The sequence below is a fragment of the Aquarana catesbeiana genome, linkage group LG01 (assembly GCF_042186555.1).
Source record: "Aquarana catesbeiana isolate 2022-GZ linkage group LG01, ASM4218655v1, whole genome shotgun sequence".
NCBI classification, from domain to species: Eukaryota; Metazoa; Chordata; class Amphibia; order Anura; family Ranidae; genus Aquarana; species Aquarana catesbeiana.
In genome coordinates this window covers 583144177-583162795 of record NC_133324.1, presented here as the reverse complement: position 1 = coordinate 583162795, position 18619 = coordinate 583144177, and the positions used below count along the sequence as shown (strand labels likewise).

Sequence of the window (18619 nt, the reverse complement as noted above, 5' to 3'; positions counted from 1 at the left end):
GGGATGGGTTCCCCACCTGCCAATGTCTCAGCAGGAAGGATTCCCCTGTCATCACTGTCTGTGTTGATAGGGGGATCGTGCAAATTTCCTTCCTGCAACCTGTGGTTACAGGAAAGAAATTAACACCATCTATGGCCTGCCTTACTCTGTGGTAGAATAAGATTTTAATTTAGAACAGGGGTCTCCAAGGGCCAGATGTGGCCCTTTGCTATCTTTTATCCGGCCCTTGGGGCACTATTCCTCCCACTGATATGAGACACTATTCCTCCCACTGATACCAAAAAAAGGCCAATATTTCTTCCACTGATATTAATGATGGGATACTACCTTCTACTAATAGGGGCCCTACTCTTCCTACTGACCACCAACATTGAGGCCATATTTATTTTCACTGATGCTGGGCCTGGGACATTTTCTGCCCCCGCTGGCCACAATCCGGCCCTCCTAAAGTCTGAAGGGCAATAAACGGGCCCTTTGTTTGAAAAGTTTGGAGACCCCTGATTTAGAACACTAAGTGCCTCCACATAAGGCTTGTGCTTACATCAAAATGATTCCTTCAGTGCATTAAACATGGCAAATGGCATACGTACATACCAGAGTGGTATAATATCTATGTTTGTTTTACCTAGAAAAGAGTCGTTTTCCTCATTCTTTGTTTTTCTGCACTGGCTCACATGTTTTACCCAACAAAATAAAAGTAACAAATCAATGCAGCTCTGTATTCACTGATATATCATCAAATATATTTTTTAAATGCAATTTTTTTAGGTGCCTGAATTTGACTTGATATCAAACTCTTGTAATCCTCTGTAAAGCAGAGCTCAAACTGTGGGAGGGAGAAGTAACACAAGGAGACAATCAGTTGTGCTGCAGTGCAAATGGAATTATGATAAGAGGAAAGAGCAGAGTATTGGAGAGATGAGCTCATCAGTTTGCTGCTACTCCTTTCACTGTCCAGTCACAAGCTGGGTTAAGGATAAGACCTGTTAGACCCCCTTGATATGGGGTGGATTGTGTTCTGATCAGCACAGGATCCGTTCACAGATCCCCTGCTGATTAGAGCAGAGCTGGCAGATGACACACCAGCTTCTGCACAGTGAACACAGACTCACCCACTCTGCACTCGGTGGCCGGGTTCAAACAGACTATCCTGCAATCCGGTCTGCCTACACAGAAGAGAAAGGATCCCCTTCTGTTTGTTTTTAGCGAACCAGATCAGAACGGAGGTGTACACGGACACAAGTAGAGATGAATGGACCTTCCGATCAGGTCCGTCTGAAAAACTGACAGACGGACCTGATCACAACAGTCGTGTGAAAGGGGCCTTAGTGTAACTCAGGGGTGCTCAACCTTTTGAAGAGTGAGGGTCACTTAAGGGACTTAGTAACTGGTCACGGGCCACAATGAGTGGATCAGGAGGATCACAGGTCCGTGTCTGCTTTGCATATGCAGAGCAGACTCAGGCACAGTCCACTCTACCCTATGTGCCCTCCGATCCTCTCAGATGGAAGAGGAATGATCCCCTTCTGTTTTGTTGTTTTTTTAGAGGATTGGATTGGAGGTAGGCGGGTGTAAACGGACACAAGTGCCACTCCATAGAGGTGAATGGAGAGTTCGATTTGGTTAGACCGATCGCGTAAAGGGGCCTATGGCTTCTGATGCGCTGAGGTTTACCCACACCGCAGGTACAGCACAATGCACCTGTTGCTTTCCTGCAGGTTAGCTGCACTTTGCCATAGACCCTGCTCAGAGCAGGTAACCCTCAATTGCACTGCGCTGCACCTGGGGATCAGTTTGAAAGCAGCCCAGTAACAACTGCAGAACAGATATGCCCATACATACACTGTGATTTTAGTAATAAACTTACCTTTAATAACAGTCTTCCTTTCAGGTATTCAGTGCATTTGGTATCCCTCTACCTGTGACAGGAGTTGACGCTATACAGAAAGCAACGGTTTATGCTGCTTTACTCTGCAGCCGATTGCTTCCTCTACTGCCAGCTTCATTCACAAACATTGATGCTCTGGGATGGCGAGTCAGCAACCTGTGATCTGGGTTAGCCAACCCACCATCCCAGAGCAAGAGGTCGCGGGCCACATCAGAGAGCTCTGCGGGCCACATGTGGCACCCAGACCACTGGTTGGGCAACCCTGGTGTAACTGAACTATTTATAAAAACAAAAGAAACACTAGGTCTTTTGCCCTGCCAGACAAATAGGTGCTATTTGTCAGAGCACTGCAATGCTCTGCACAAGATTGGATGGATATGAATATACATTTTTTGGTAGGTAAATCAGAGCGGTCTGAAAATAGTATATGCTTCTCTCTTACACAAGTTAGTAAACATAAGTGTTAGGAGGGGGTAGAGAGTATTTTTAAGATTAGTTAGGGTAATACTGGAATTCTACTTCTAATGGACTGATCATTTTTCAACACATACTCACGTAAGTCTAATGTAGAACATTATACATACATACAGCAGAAACTGAAATCATACATATGAGATGTCAATACATATACTAGCTTCATCTAATGGGGTGACAGCGAAACTGATGTTCACTCTTTCACAATCCTAATTGCTACAACCCTCACCTATGATACTAAGCACATAATAGAGAATGTGTGACCATAAAAATTGGCTACACATAGAACTGGCCCAACATTCGGCCCAAGTGTACTAGGCTTAAGAAATAGTGGTACCTAACATTTTTATGCAAGGTCCATTTTAAGAAGGGTGGCTGAATGCTTCAAACACAGAGCTCTGTCTAGTGTTTGATCTAGAAACCTCTCTATTTATTAAAATCAAAATATTGAAGAGCAATCTAAAAATTTGACAATTGCATCAAAAATGACTTTAAGATAAACACATCAATTACAGCTTCAAATAAAAATACAGTACAAAGGTTCATTTTAAATCGTAAATATTATATCAATTAGTTTGTAATTAATTAGGAATAGGATATTGGTTTACAATTAGTAAGTGATTCTACGATTTATTTAATCAACATGTAATTATTAGGAAATTAAAGTCAAGGAATAACAGACTGATTCCTGATGTCATGGCATGACCTTGTAAGGTGGGAGTTTTTACACACAAGTACTGTGTGTTCAAAAGACTTGTCAAAGTCTTGATAGAGATTACAGAAACATTAGGAATGGGAGTTGTGAATTGCCCTTTGCTCAGCAAATCTAACAAGGCAGTCCTTGGGAAATCAGGAAACTCAGGAAACAAGCTGATGGCTCCCTCCCAGTCTGTGGCCACATCATTTGATTATATTCCTGCCCTGCCCTCACTGGTCGGAAGTCTTCACTGTCTTTTAGTACTGCCAGTATTTTACAGCAAAACGTCACAAAGTGTCATTATATCAAAACACAATTTCCATAAATGCAGTCGAGCAAATTAGAAAATTACCGTATTTCTTTGCAAATGTAGCTGTTGCCTAATTGGATTGTTAAGAGTCCATAATATTTCGGCTCACTTATGAAAACAAATAAGCCTAATATAAGTGTTTATATGGAAAATGATTGCACATATTTGACTGTTTCTGCAGTAAAGTATAAATCCTTAGTCACAGCTTCATATGCGGCCAAAGGAATATATTGGAGTGATATAGCTTTTGAAAGGAATTAATGTAGCACTATGGCCTCCTATTAAAAGTATGATCTGTAGCAATTAATTATAAGTGCATCTGCTTACAGTTTTCTAGCTCTGTAAAAGTTCCGCAAATACATGTTGATCCTGCCAGTGAAGTCCACCTAATGCAGCTTCCCGTGATGGTATGGCAACAATGCTGCACTGCTCCTGATTTCAGAGCAGAGTTGCTACCCTCATGTAGGCTGTGCCTGCTTGTAGTACAGTGGGATGAGAAGAGCGTGCAGGTGGTATGGCTATTAGCATTGTCACAGTAGCTTGGAAAGCCGAGACATCAGCTGAAATCTACCAACAATTGGAAAGCAATCCTGCCCCTTGTCAGTGAAAATTAATATCAGCTGGTTCAGTCTCTACTGATGGCCTATAAAAAGGTGTCTTATTACCAAAGTGTCACACAAGAAACATCCAATGCAGGGTAAAAGCAAAGAGCTCTCCCAAGACCTTTGCAACCTTATGGTTGCAAAACATACCAAAACATTGGTTACAGAAGGATTTCTAAACTTTTAAATGTTCCAATGAGCACTGTTGGGGTCATTACCTGGAAGTGCAAAGAACATAATTTCACCATAAACTGGCCATGACCAGGTGCTCCTCACAAGACTTCTGACAGAGGAGTGAAAAGAATTATTAGAGTTGTCCAAGAACCAAGGACTCAACTTGTGGAGAGAAATACCTGAAATTAACAGGTACAATTGTTTAAAAGAAAACAATAAGTAATGCACTCAACCGCCATGGCCTGTATGCACACTCACCATGCAAGAAAAAGCATTTTGACGCTTGTTTAAAGTTTACTGCACAACATTTAAACAAGCCTGTGAAACACTGGGAGAATATAATCTGGTCAGATGAGACCAAAATTGAACTCTTTGGCTGCCATAATACACACCATGTTTGGAGGTCAAATGACCCTGCACATCGACCCAAAAACACCATACCAACAGTGAAGTCTGGAGGTGGGAACATCATGGTGTGGGGCTTTTTTTCAGTATACAGTACTGGAAAACTTAATTTGATTGAAAGAAAGTATGAATGGAAAAATGTACCAAGACATTCTTGATAAAAATCTGCTGGCATCTACCAGGATGATGAAGATGAAACGAGCATAGACATTTCAGCAGGACAATGATCCCAAACACAAGCCAAGGAAACTCTCAATTGGTTTCAAAGAAAGAAAATAAATTCATTTTTTTCTGAGTTGGCGGGAGGCATGATTGATGATGGATTTACATTGAGGGACATTATCTTTTTTTTTTTTTTTAAATAAAGGAATTGTCAAAAACTTGTCTCTTGTTTTTATTACTTTTTTGACACTTCTTTGGTGAATGAGTAGGGGTACTATGTACCCGATACTCATTCACATGGGGGGTAAGCAGTGGCTCTGTGTATGGGACTGATGTCCCTCTGACATTAGCCAGTAATCTGCTTTTTTTTTCTCCTCACACTGTCAGCGCGAGGAAAAAAAAAGCCTATTACAATCTTCTGTTTACATCATATGATCAGCTGACATCTGACCCTGTGATAAGGAGCCGGCAATTAAGGCCCGCGCCTTAGCCGTCTTTAGGCTATAGCGCGGGCAGGAGTTGGTTAAATACAGGGATACAATATGTTTTTTCAAGGGTAACAGGACAAAGAAACAGTATGTAAATTACCGTTTTTAGAAGGTATGCGTATCCCTTTAAAAAAATGGCACTGTACATGTGTGTGCCAAAAACACAACAAAATAAAAGCTAAAAATGTAAAATGGTTATAAACGATCACCTTGTAAAACAGCTCATTCTGTTTAAAATAGAAATGAAAGGCAAAACATTTGTGTATTGATATGACCACGGTTTGTTCTCCTGTTTAGTGTGGTCAGTTTTTAATAGGAAAGCAGAGGGACTAGCAGGAACACCAGGGGTTTCACATAAAGGAAGCAATACAACGAGAACAGGAGACTTTCTCATACAAGTGCATGGTACAGCAGGCACATAATAGAAATATAAAATGTTGTTGTAACAAACACTTTAAAAGCTGTCTCTGTTTCTAGTGTTGTTTACTTTCAGCTTAAATTTACATTTCAAAGTTTGTCCATTTAGATTAAATGTGTCATATTTTTTAATTGTCTTTTCCTATGCCACTCAACCCAGTTTTTAGCAGATGTCCTTGTTGCCTGTCAACTTAGAGTGAACCTTTCTTCCCCCATGCATGTAAACTTAGTAATTTAAAATTCCACTCAACCAGTTGTTTCAAATGCACTACTTTTTCCCCACAAATGTACAGCCTAAGGTGACTTAACAGTGTTGTTACTGACATGTAAAGCTTAACTATGTAGTGATCAGCTAAGCTATCATCTCTATCTCTAAGAACACTTCCTAGACCCTGACATACTATATGCAGAGAGCAGTGACACATTACTCTAACAGGACAGGCAAAGGTGTCTTTGACATGCAGAATGTGGCCTCATCTTTAAACCCCTTTCACACTGAGGCACTTTGCAGGCGCGATATCATCAAAAATAGCACCTGCAAAGCACCCTGAAACAGTGGCTCCATTCACTCCAGTGTGAAAGCCCTCGGGCTTTCACACTGGAACGGTGCGCTGGCAGGGCATCAGAAAAAGTCCTGCCAGCAGCTTCTTTGGAGTGCATTAAGAGCGGTGAACTCACTGCTCCTAAAGTGCCCCTGCCCATTGAATACAATAGGGGAAGCGCTGCTATACTGCCGGCAAAGCGCCGCTGCAGCGGTGTTTGCGGGCAGATTTAACCCCTTTTTGGCCACTAACGGGGCGGTTTTAAACACCCTGGGCGCCGCTTTACTGCTGCTGCTCAGTGTGATAGAGGTCTTATGCTATAGGAGAGGAAAGATGGTGGTGCCCAAGGGGGCACTAACTTTTCACACAGCTTTCACTAAGGGTATTCCCTGCTCATGCATTTGTTCATGAAACCTTGCATTGCCAAGGTTTTTGACAAGTTTAATTTAAGGAATATATATATATATATATATATATATATATATATATATATATATATATATATATATAAATAGTGGTCCAGAAGATCCCAGGTCGCAGTTACACAGTTGGTTGAGCAACTGCATGTAAATCTCAGTAGTTAGAAACTGATCTGCCCAGGGTTTCCAGATCACCCAAAAGTTTTTCATAGTGTCTAAAAGCTTAGCCTCAGTCTTCTCATGAAGCATCACCTGGGTAATTCTGGATCTGGCCTTTGCTATGCTAAAGCCTCGTACACATGATCGGATTGTTGGCAGACAAATCGTCACACTTTTGTCCGAAGGGCATGTGCCAGGAGCTTGTCTTGCATACAAACGGTACACAATTTTCGGCCAACAAACACGAACGTAGTGACATACTACGTGGAATTTCAGCTCTTGAGCGCCACCCTTTGGGCATCTTCTGCTAATGTCGTGTTTGGTGAGCATTGATTCCGAGCATGCGTGTTTGTACTTTGGATTTTTGTGTGAAGGACTTTGGATACACACTATACGAAAATCTGACAACAGACCATTGTCTGCTGAAAATTTACTAGCCTGCCATCCAACATTTGTTGGCGGAAAGTTGGACAACAATTGTTTGAAGGAGCGTACTAACAGTCAGATTTTAGGCCAACAGTCTGTCATCACACAATTCCCTGCCGAAAATACGATCGTGTGTATGAGGCTTAAGAGTATGACTTTTCCAGGCTTGGCTATTTTCTGCTTTGTGGCCATAAGAACAAGTTAAAATTGGCCACCATTTCAAATTGTGGTTTAGTAAGGCCAGGAAGCTTTAGGAAATGCCTTCTTTGGGTCCAGTTATTGTTCTCTAAGGTCTTGCCAGGTCGTGGTCCCTGACAAAATACTTTCAATTCTGTTTAGCTGCTTTTGAGATTTGTACAACACTGCCACATAGCATAGCCAGGAGGCTGACTAGACTTTTCTTTGTGAATGCCTCCAATCCCCTTGCCTACAGATCAGACAATGACTGTGCATTACCATACTGATAAGATAACCTCTTTGATCTCAGGCTGTACAATGCAACTGAACTGGGTCACATTACTGGCCCTCCTTCACTCAATGTGACTTTTGTTGTGCAGGAGATTATAGGAAGCTAAAATAAATACAGATTTTAAATACTTATAATTAAAGAACATTTAGGCTCTGTTTCCACTACTGCGAGTTGTTGTGCGACTTGACACATGTCAAGTCGCATGACAAGTCAAAATCCATGTATTTCAATGGTCCCCGTTCTAATTAGTGTGACTCAAGTCCCAGCGACTCCAAAAAAGGTTCTTGTACTACTTTGGTGCAACTTGTTCTCCCATGGTTCTCACCAGTCGCATGACATCGCATCAAAAATCGCATCGCAAAGTTGAGCTGTAAATTGCGTGACTTTGGGGTCACAATAGTGTTAACCAAACCTTAACATTTTTAATAAACACATTCACGAATTTAAATGCATTTTAATGTTTGCTTGGACAGCTTTAAACTTCAGTCTTCATCTTACAGTAATTTAGTAACAAAGGCATTGGTTATTAGTACTTGGAGGCCTTACTTTCCAATTAACATTCAGATAAGTAACCAAAGACCTGGCATTCAAATAAGATATTTGTTTTACTGTCTTGGTTCTCCCTGCTGCACCTGCTCACGCCATAAACTTTGAATTAGCCTCACTCATCTCAAACACTCAGTGCCTGAGACATCTAAGAACTCCTGCATCTTTCATCTCGTCTGCTGCCAAGCTCTGCTGCTTCCATTGCCTAAACTAACACAGAAATAGTAATCCCTTGACTTCGGTAAGGCTATTTTTTTGCTTTCCACGTTTTGTTATGTACAGCAGACACCATTATTATAGGGGATTGGCAATTCTCCAGGCTGACATGTCTTTGTGTTTTATCCCTTTTCTCTATTGATCTAGATTTTGATTTGTTTTCTATTTAATTTCTAAATCCGCATCTCAGTGAATGAAAATAATCTTCATTGGCTAGTGTAGGGAATGCATTGAATTCCCCAGGTAAAACAAATTATTGTGTAAGTATTAAAAAAATGTTTATACTGCTGTACCTAACGCTATTCAAAAGAGGCACAAAACAGGACATTTAGTTACTATATGCCACATAAATTATATGGTAGTATAGGAATAGGATGAATAGGGGTTGAAGCAGGAACATGTTCTGAAAGCAGTGGGTCTGTCTGCAAGACCACAATTTTGGCCCAATTGATCAAGAAAAAAAATGCAGCATGTGCAGCTTACTTATCAGTGAAAAGTAGGTGTGGTTTTAGTGCATTAAATATTGGGTATGGCTTAAAGGGTTGTGGTTAAATAGAATCTGAGACAATCTGCATAGTACAGAAAGAGGTAGTGTTACATAGGGAATGTACAACACGGTGTACAGAATGAGATAATGCAGAATAGGAAATGTACAGCACAGTGTACAGAATAAGATGGTGCAGAATATGAAATGTACAGCATGTGTGGCCCTCCGTGCATTCACATACATTGAATCCGGCCCTTAAGTGGAAAAAGGTTGCTGACCCCTGGTGTATGGAATGAGTTGGTACAGAATACGAAATGTACAGCACAGTGTACAGAAAGCGTTGGTGCAGAATAGGGAAAGTACAGCACAGTATACAGAATAGTTTGGTGCAGAATCAGGGATGTAAAGCACAGTGTACAAAATGAGTTGCTGCAGAATAAGGAAAAGCGAAATCCCCTTCATGTTATGCAATGTGTAATAGCACGTTTGGTCCACCCTCCTTGGGGCCCATGTGCCTGGCACACACTGTACAAATGGAGGTTACGCCAGTGGTGTATTTTGGTTTTGTGCTGCCCTAGGCAAGACTAAAATCGGGCACCATTTCCCCATCTAAATTTGTCCCACCCCTTCCTGTTTAAGATCCACCTCTTCATCTGTAAATCCTGTTTAAGCTCCACCTCTTCCTATTAGAGCTCCACCTCTTCCTCTCTGTACATGAAAAGCGAGTAACAAGTGCATATATTTTGTTGTTTTATGTACTATTACAAATGTTGTATATATTTTAAATTCAACCATTTTTACTTTATTTTAACAATTAGCAATATTTTAAACTTAAATGCAACTTGTTGAATCTGAGAGGATGTCATTCAGTATAGTTTCATATACAAAGCCACGTGCTTTCTATTATTTTAATACATATTATTATCCAGTTCTGAGCTGCTCTTTGGATGTACCTGTGAGAATCATGTGCTCCTTTATCTGACAGAGCGATACAACAAATAAAAACAACTACGAAATATGTAATATTTAAGAGAATGTGGTAGTAATCATACAAAGCTAAAAACAAAGACAGCTTCTTTACAGTACTTAGCAGGTGTGTTTCAAGGCCACAAAAATTATAGCAATATGCCTAATGGGAATGACCCACTCACCAATCTTGCTGAACACCAAAAGCCACATGGCTGCGTGCTTTCAGGGGCCGCCCCCTTCTTTAGAGCCAAATAAATAAAACTATAAACACTTCTAACTTAAAGCGGGGTTCCACCCAAATTTTGAACAATATCTGTATGTATTCTCTTCCTTGCCTAGATGCTGACATGCCGTTTAAAAAAATTTAAATCGCCGTAATTACCTTTTATTTTTCTATTCTTCTTTGCACTTCCTGGTTCTCCTCCCGTGGGAGAAGCGTGTTTCTAGCCTCTCCCAGACTCCTGGGAGCTAGTCTCAGGCTTCCCAGGATGCCACTGAGCATGTGCGGGAACGAGCGGTGAATGCTGGGAGCACAGCATTCACCACATCCAGGAAATAAATGCTTGTGGGCTTCAAATGCCCACAATGAAGATGGAAACCACGTGCAGTGAATGATATAAGTTATTCTTTCCGACGAAATCTGACACAGGCGGACATATTACACACAATATGTGAGTATGTAATGCTGAGAAGAAAAGTTTGTGAATGAACTCAAAAAAAAAACAAAAAACGATAGATAGGTGGACCCTCGCTTTAAATAGGTGCAAACTGTCGAATGTTAAACTAAAGATTTTATGTGGAATATCTCGTTCAAACTTGTAAATTAAAGTAACTTTCGCCAAACTCTCTGTGTGGCAAAGTTGTTAATAAGCTCATCATAGTCCAAACAGCCAGAGAGTTTAATCTTTCCCTCCCCCCATTCTGGATCTCAAGTAGCTTTTCACGCACATCAAAGTTGAAAAAGAACGCTCAGCTGAGCAGTTAGTTGCTGCTGTGCACAAAAACATTCTTAGAGCAATGTCCACATTTGCTCTCTCTCTTATCACTTGGGACATAGCTAGAACAGAGGTATGTTCTGTAGAAGAACTTATGAGGTATGAACGAAAGTGGAGACACTCATCAACAAACAAAACTCCTTGCCAGCAGGCAGACTGGTGGATGGCCCCCTGGGGAGGTACAGAAGAACATGGCATACAGCTTTGAGGCATAGAGAGGCTGTACAGGGTAGGGCACGCTGTGACCTGTAGGTCGGGAGTCAGGACATTTACAAATGTAAAGCGGGTGCCACGGCAAACTGTTCTTGTCACTCTCAGGGTCTGATGAGGAAGCTGCAGCCGTTCACAATGACCAGCTATGGCTTTCTCATCAGACCCTGAGACATGATTCGTCCAAGTGCCACATATTAGGAGCTTCTCTGCAGTTCTCATAGTGTTCCTTCTGCCTGGGGGCGGCGCCGCCCCCTCAAAAATGCCGCCCAAGGCAATTGCCTTATTTGCCTTGCAGTAGATACATCCCTGGGTTACACCACTGGGTTGGAGCCAGCAGCAGCCATCACATTAAGGCAGAGTTACTCTAACACACCCTCCGTCACATCTGAATGTTTCACAAACTTACTGTTAAGATAGCGGAAACATCACATCAGCCTGTTTACAAATTGTGCAATGTTTCAAGAATTCTGTATAGTGACGTAACTGGTAAGCATCCACGACATACAATGGAAACAATGACCACCACTATGCTAGTGAAGAAATTGAACCACAATCTCCGTAAACACCCGAGGCCAGAGTAAAATTTCTTCATAACAGCTGTTATGATGAAAATCATAGGGTATATTCACATCTCCGTGTTTTTCATTTGTTGTGATTGCATCGATCCATTTCAAATTCATTTTAAGGGTATTTAACACACACTTTACATATGTTACCTGTAGCCGAGTGCTAGGCTGCAAGGACTAAGCCGTGGCATTATCAGTAGATACCTGTACACTGGGAGCAAACAAACAAGCTGGACTTCAATGAGCTACAGACTCCCATCAGCAGAGAAAGTGGGAGTACCAACAGCATCCAGTAGAAGGTGAAGATGGCCATAGTGGATGATGGGAGTTGAAGTCCAGACAAAAAAATTATTGTGGTCCCTCATTACCCAATGGACTACATCTCCCAGAAGGGGTTGGTACTTCACTGTCTTTTACTGCAGGAAGCAGAAGTGTACACATCCCCCAGAGTCAGATCTGCTTGCGACTAGCCTCAGTCATACCACTGTGGGACCACAGAGAGAGCATTGGAGAGCGCAGAGACTGGGACTGGGTTACCACTGCTGAGAGCTTAGTACTACACTTACACTAAAGCAGTACAACGCTGAACTGGGGCAGAGGATTTTTTTGTCACTCAGTGGGATTTCCATGCTGGGTCACTGAGTTTGGTGAGAAGACCTTGCGGCCATGACCTATAGCCACTATTGTCGGTACTGCCTGCTGGCCTTGCTGTGACTGTTCCCATGTGCACCTCTAGCATGATTGTGCCCCAATGTTAGCAGGCTGAAGATCAAGGACTAAAATCTACCCGTTTACAGTTGCCACATAGAGACCTTTGCTAGTAGCTTAGTGATGATGTACAACTGAGGGGTATCACACAGGCTTAGTCATTTTCTTTGGGTGCACCCTAAGTAGGTGCAATATTCTTATTCACAGCACAGTTAATGTTTATATTCTCTATCTACCACTGATCTTACTGATTTATGTGTTAATTCCAGTCTAGTGGTACAGAACTCAATTTAAGTTTCTTTGGTATAGTGAATACACTGTCTAGCAAGCTATGTCTAAAACCTACCTTCGGCAAGTTTATTTGTGTTCAAACCACTATTTTCTCTAACCCATGCCAATACATTGAGTTCCTTTATCACTAAACTGTCTTGTGTTCATTTCCTGGTATTAGCTTGCTATCAAGTCAAAGGTATTTTTCCTTGCGACTCTTTAAGTGTTTGCGGTGATTTCCAATAAACAAGGTGTTCCCAAGGGGCTGAGGGTTTTATCAAAGTCAGGGAGCAGAACAGAGAACCCAAGATACCAAGCGGCTCCTTCAGGAGTTGGCGCTACATACCATTTATCCCTATAGATGATGTGCTTTGCTGGAAATAGCATGAATGATGCAGCAAGAACAATTTTTCTTAGTGCACCATACTAAATACTCATATATGTGAAAGTAACCTAAAGCCGCTGTAAAACTTTACTTCAGAGTTTAATGTCACTAGGCAGTCTTCTAGAGAAACAGGTGTCATTACATGAGGAGGCTAGAGGTAACATGAGAGGTGGCGCTACCCCGCGTCTAAATGCAAAAACTCCGGCAGGTCTTCCTCCCCCCAGGAAAAATCTAGGGGTTATCAGGCTTCTCTACCTAGTCTAAGCTCCCGATATCCCCCCCAACCCCTCATCCTCGCCCCATTCATTAGCCACAGCACCCCAATACTTCCTGTGTTATAACAAAACCAAGTCATCAAAAAAAAAAAAAAAAAAGTGCCAGAAACCATAGGGAAAAAAGGAAAAACCATTTGAGATAATCTAAGGGGCAAAATCTAGGGAGAATTGCACTTTATCCCTCCCTCCCTCATAATTACCCATTCGGGCCCGTTATGGGCATTTTCTATCCTTGAGCAAATTCAATATACCAAAATTACTTTGAGAGAAGTGAAGTGGGGGGGGGGGGGGGTTGGGGTGGCAGGAAACAAAAGCCCATGAAGGGCTCATTCCATTCCTCAACTATCTATTTTACATACTATGGGATTTCCTCCACTGCTCCCTCTCTTCCCTCCTCCAATACATATTTGTTACCCACATAACCTATGTAAACCAAAGACTGTTTGAACTCAAACCAGCTTTTCCAAGTTCTATAGAATTTTGAATAGGAATCATTTTGTAAATGTATCAGTTCTTCCATTAATCTGGTTCTATCTACCTATCTGAACCATTCCAACATAGTTGGTATTTTCTTTGATTTCCAATATTTCTGGATCAATACCTTAGCTGCATTCAACAAAAAAAGGAATAATAGACATTTTGTATTTTTTCCTTGTATCGCTTGTAGCCTGAAATAGGCATTGCCCCAGGAAGACGACAGATTTGTCGAAACGGCGTAGGGAGGAGCGACGTGCTGACGTCACCACCATACATCGCTGATCCTGGAAGCTACGGGCAGCAGCTGCGAGCCGGCCGGCATATATTGTTTTATACGTGATTTGAAGCTTTCACATTGTAAGTGTATTTCTTACTTTTCTTCTTAATAAATGTTAATTGTATTACGCTATGGAGCTTTCTCTTTTGCATTTGTCCTTGGGATCTGAGCGCTAATACACCATTCAGTGGACCCCTTGAGCGGTGACCTGTGGAGACATATTCCTAATAGAGACCCAGTGGCTGGGGGATACAGCCACTTGCTCGTACGATCTCTATAACATAAGATCCAATGATCTGGTAAGGGGCTGATTGTTTTGAGGTGGAGGAATTTTCCTATCATTACGCTCCTCAGGGTGACAACATTGCATGCCTCACATCGTTTGAAGAGTGGTGTTTTCTCTCCCTTTTTTATGAAAGACTTTCTCAGCAAGAACCTTTGTCTGTATGGACTTTGCTCATTCTGCTTGGTTTTTGATTGTCCATATCCTAAGGATTAACTGTATAGGTTTAATCTGTGAGATTCAAGTTTTATTATTTGTTAGCAATATAGTTTTTTTTTTTCTTTCTTCATTGTTTTTTATTGCACAAGGGTGTTACAGTTGTGGTCATACAAATGAATCATGATCACACTCACTTAATAGTAGCAGCGCAGCCTTTCCTATATGTAGTAATTTAAGTGGGGGTTGTCTCACATTTATGGTTGCAGCAGCACCAATAAATCTTTTGTTTTCACAGACGCACATTTAATTTATACTGATTATATTGAGGGATAGCGCAGTATTTTTTTATTTTGGAATTGCTAAGGATCTTGCCCAATTTCGGAATTACTGATCATCTTAATTATATTTAAAACTTTCTCCCAGTATAAGTGAAACCTTGGACACTGCCACCAAATGTAGGCATACGTTCCCTCACCCCCACGCTCTCTCCAGCACTCAAATGACAGTGCTGAATTAACCTTGTGTAGTTTGGATGGAACATAATACCACCTAGTCAACAGTAAGGCCCCTTTCACACTGGGGTGGGAGGTGCGTCGGCTATTATTAGCGACACTTTACCGTCGTTTTAGCGGCGGTATTCGGCCGGTTTTATCCCCCGCTAGCGGCTGAAAAAGGGTTAAAACCGCCCACAAAGCACCGCTACAGCGGCGCTACAGCGGCGCTACAGCGGCGCTATGCCGGCGGTATAGCCACGCTGCTCCATTGATTTCAATGTGTAGGAGCGGTGAAGGAGCGCTGTATACACCGATCCTTCAACGCTCCAAAGATGCGGTTTGCAGGAGTTTTTTTTCCCTTCTGCCAGCGCACCTCTCCAGTGTGAAAGCCCTTGGGCTTTCACACTGGAGACACAGCAGCGGCGGTTTCAGGTCGGTTTGCAGGCGCTATTTTAAGCGCAATAGCGCCTGCAACACGGCCCAGTGTGAAAGGGGCCTTAATAGTTCATTTATTTTATCCTCATATCTATTGAGGTAAACTATACACAATCTATAACTTTACACTTTAGAGCTTCAGCGTAAGGTAGGTTTAATTCATGCTCCCATCCACTCAAGAGACATGAGGGCCCGGGGTCCAGGAAAGATACACTATATTACCAAAAGTATTGGGACACCTGCCTTTACACTCACATGAACTTTAATGGCATCCCAGTCTTAGTCCGTAGTGTTCAATATTGAACTTGCCCACCCTTTGCAGGGTCTGTAGGGTTCAATATTGAGTTGGCCCACCCTTTGCAGCTATAACAGCTTCAACTCTTCTGGGAATGCTGTCCACAAAGTTTAGGAGTAAGTCTATGGGAATGTTTTACCATTCTTCCAGAAGTGAGGTCAGGCACTGATGTTGGATGAGAAGGCCTGCCTCGCAATCTCCGCTCTACTTCATTCCAAAGGCATTCTATTGGGTTGAGGTCAGGACTCTGTGCAGGCCAGTTAAGTTCCTCCACCCCAAATTCACTCATCAATGTCTTTAAGGACCATGCTTTGTGCACTGCTCCAAATCATTTGGTGGAGGGGGATTATGGTGTGGGGTTGTTTTTCAGGGGTTGGGCTTGGCTCCTTAGTTCCAATAAAGGGAAATATTAAGGCGTCAGCATACCTAGACTTTTTGGACCATTTCATGCTCCCAATTTTGTGGGAACAGTTTGTGGATGGCCCCTTCCTGTTCCAACATGACTGCGCACCAGTGCACAAAGCAAGGTCCATAAAGACATGGATGAGCGAGTTTGAGGTGGAGGAACTTGACTGGCCGGCATAGAGTCTTGACCTCAACCCGATATAACACCTTTGGGATGAATTAGAGCGGAGATTGCGAGCCAGGCCTTCTTGTCCAACATTAGTGCCTGACCTCACTTCTGGAAGAATGGTAAAACATTCACATAGACACACTCCTAAACCTTGTGGACAGCATTCCCAGAAGAGTTGAAGCTGTTATAGCTGCAAAGGGTGGGCCAACTCAATATTGAACCCTACAGACTAAGACTGGGAGGCCATTAAAGTTCATGTGTGGTAATACAACCCCTGGCAAAAATTATGTAATCACCAGTCCCTGAGGATGTTCCTTCAGTTGTTTATTGTTGTAGAAAAAAAGCAGATCACAGACATGGCCAAAAACTAAAGGCATTTCAAATGACAAATTTCTGGCTTTAAGAAACACTAAAAGAAATCAAGAAAAATTATTGTTGTGTCCAGTAACAGTTAGATTTATAGAACAAGCACAGGGAATAAATTATGGAATCACTCAATTCTGAGGAAAAAATTATGGAATCACCCTGTAAATTTTTATTACAAACACTAACACCTGCATCAGATTAAATCTGCTTGTTAATATGTAGGTAAAGAGGGTAAATCATCACGCAGTGTTGCACAAGATGTTGGTTGTTCACAGTCGGCTGTGTCTAAAACATGGACCAAATACAAACAACATGGGAAAGTGGTTAAAGGCAAGCATACTGGCCCAAGGAAGACCAAGGAAGACATCAAAGCGTCAAGACAGAAAACTTAAAGCAATATGCCTTGAAAACAGAAAATGTACAACAAAACAAATGAGGAACAAATGGGAGGAAACTGGAGTCAACATCTGTGACCGAACTGTAAGAAACCGCCTAAAGGAAATGGGATTTACATACAGAAAAGCTAAAAGAAAGCCATCTCTAACACCTAAACACAAAAAAACAAGGTTACAATGGGCTAAGGAAAGGCAATCGTGGACTGTGGATGATTGGATGAAAGACATATTCAGTGATGAATCTCGAATCTGCATTGGACAAGGTGATGATGCTGGAACTTTTGTTTGGTGCCGCTCCAATGAGATTTATGCAGACGACTGTCTGAAGAAAACATGCAAATTTCCTCAGCCAATTATGATATGGGGCTGCATGTCAGGTAAAGGCACTGGGGAGATGCCTGTCATTAAATCTTCAATAAATGCACAGGTTTACATTGAAATTTTGGACACTTTTCTTATCCCATCTATTGAAAGGATGTTTGGGGATGATGAAATCATTTATCAAGATGATAATGCATCTTGCCATAGAGCAAAAACTGTGAAAAAATTCCTTGAAGAAAGACACATAAGGTCAATGTCATGCAAACAGTCCGGATCTCAATCCAATTGAAAATCTGTGGTGGAAGTTAAAGAAAATGGTCCATGACAAGGCTCCAACCTGCAAAGATGATTTGGCAACAGCAATCAGAGAAGGCTGGAGCCAGATTGATGAAGAGTACTGATTATCACTCATTAAGTCAATGCCTCAGAGACTGCAAGCAGTTATAAAAGCCAGAGATGGTGCAACAAAGTACTAGTGATGTGTTGGAGTGTTATTTTGTTTGTTTTTCATGATTCCATAATTTTTTTCTTTACCTACATACTAACAAGCAGATTTAATCTGATGCAGGTGTTAGTGTTTGTAATGAAAATTTACAGGGTGATTCCTCAGAATTGAGTGATTCCATAATTTATTCCCTGTGCTTGTTCTATAAATCTAACTGTTACTGGCCACCACAATTATTTTTCTTGATTTCTTTTAGTGTTTCTTAAAGCCAGAAAGTTGCCATTTGAAATGCCTTTAGTTTTTGGCCATGTCTGTGATCTGCTTTTTTTCTACAACAATAAACAACTGAAGGAACATCCTCAGGGACTGGTGATTCCATAATTTTTGCCAGGGGTTGTATAGTGTATTAGCATCTTACACATTTTTGAAATGCCATGTCTCGTTATCCCCCTGCTCTATCCAGTGGATTGAGCTCACGAACTGAGCGGAGAGGTTTTGGCAAAGAGTCCATGAAATGCGGTATACATGTGTTTATAGGTGTGAGAGTGTAAAGCACATGTTCTTAGATGCAGATATTTGGATCCTGTGTTACGGATCTGAATGCAGTGCATGTTTACTCACCTGTGTGAATGGCATCATTGAAAATAATGCAGGTGTGTTCAGGTACGTAATCAAAAAGCACTTGTATATATGTTTTTTTACAGCCGTGTGAACGGAGCCATTCACACAGATATGTAAACATGCACTGCAGTCAGATCCGTAACACAGAATCCAAGGCTTCATTCACGCATACATACTTACATTGTTCTAAGCTGGACCAATGTAACTATGCAATA

The 18619-nt window shown here is 41.6% G+C and overlaps 1 protein-coding gene across 2 annotated transcripts in view; it reads right to left on the bottom strand.

Annotated features, from left to right (window-relative positions):
• Positions 1–18619, bottom strand: part of RASGEF1B (RasGEF domain family member 1B) — a 578310-nt gene that overhangs the window by 197928 nt on the left and 361763 nt on the right. The gene's annotated exons all lie outside the window — the stretch shown is intronic.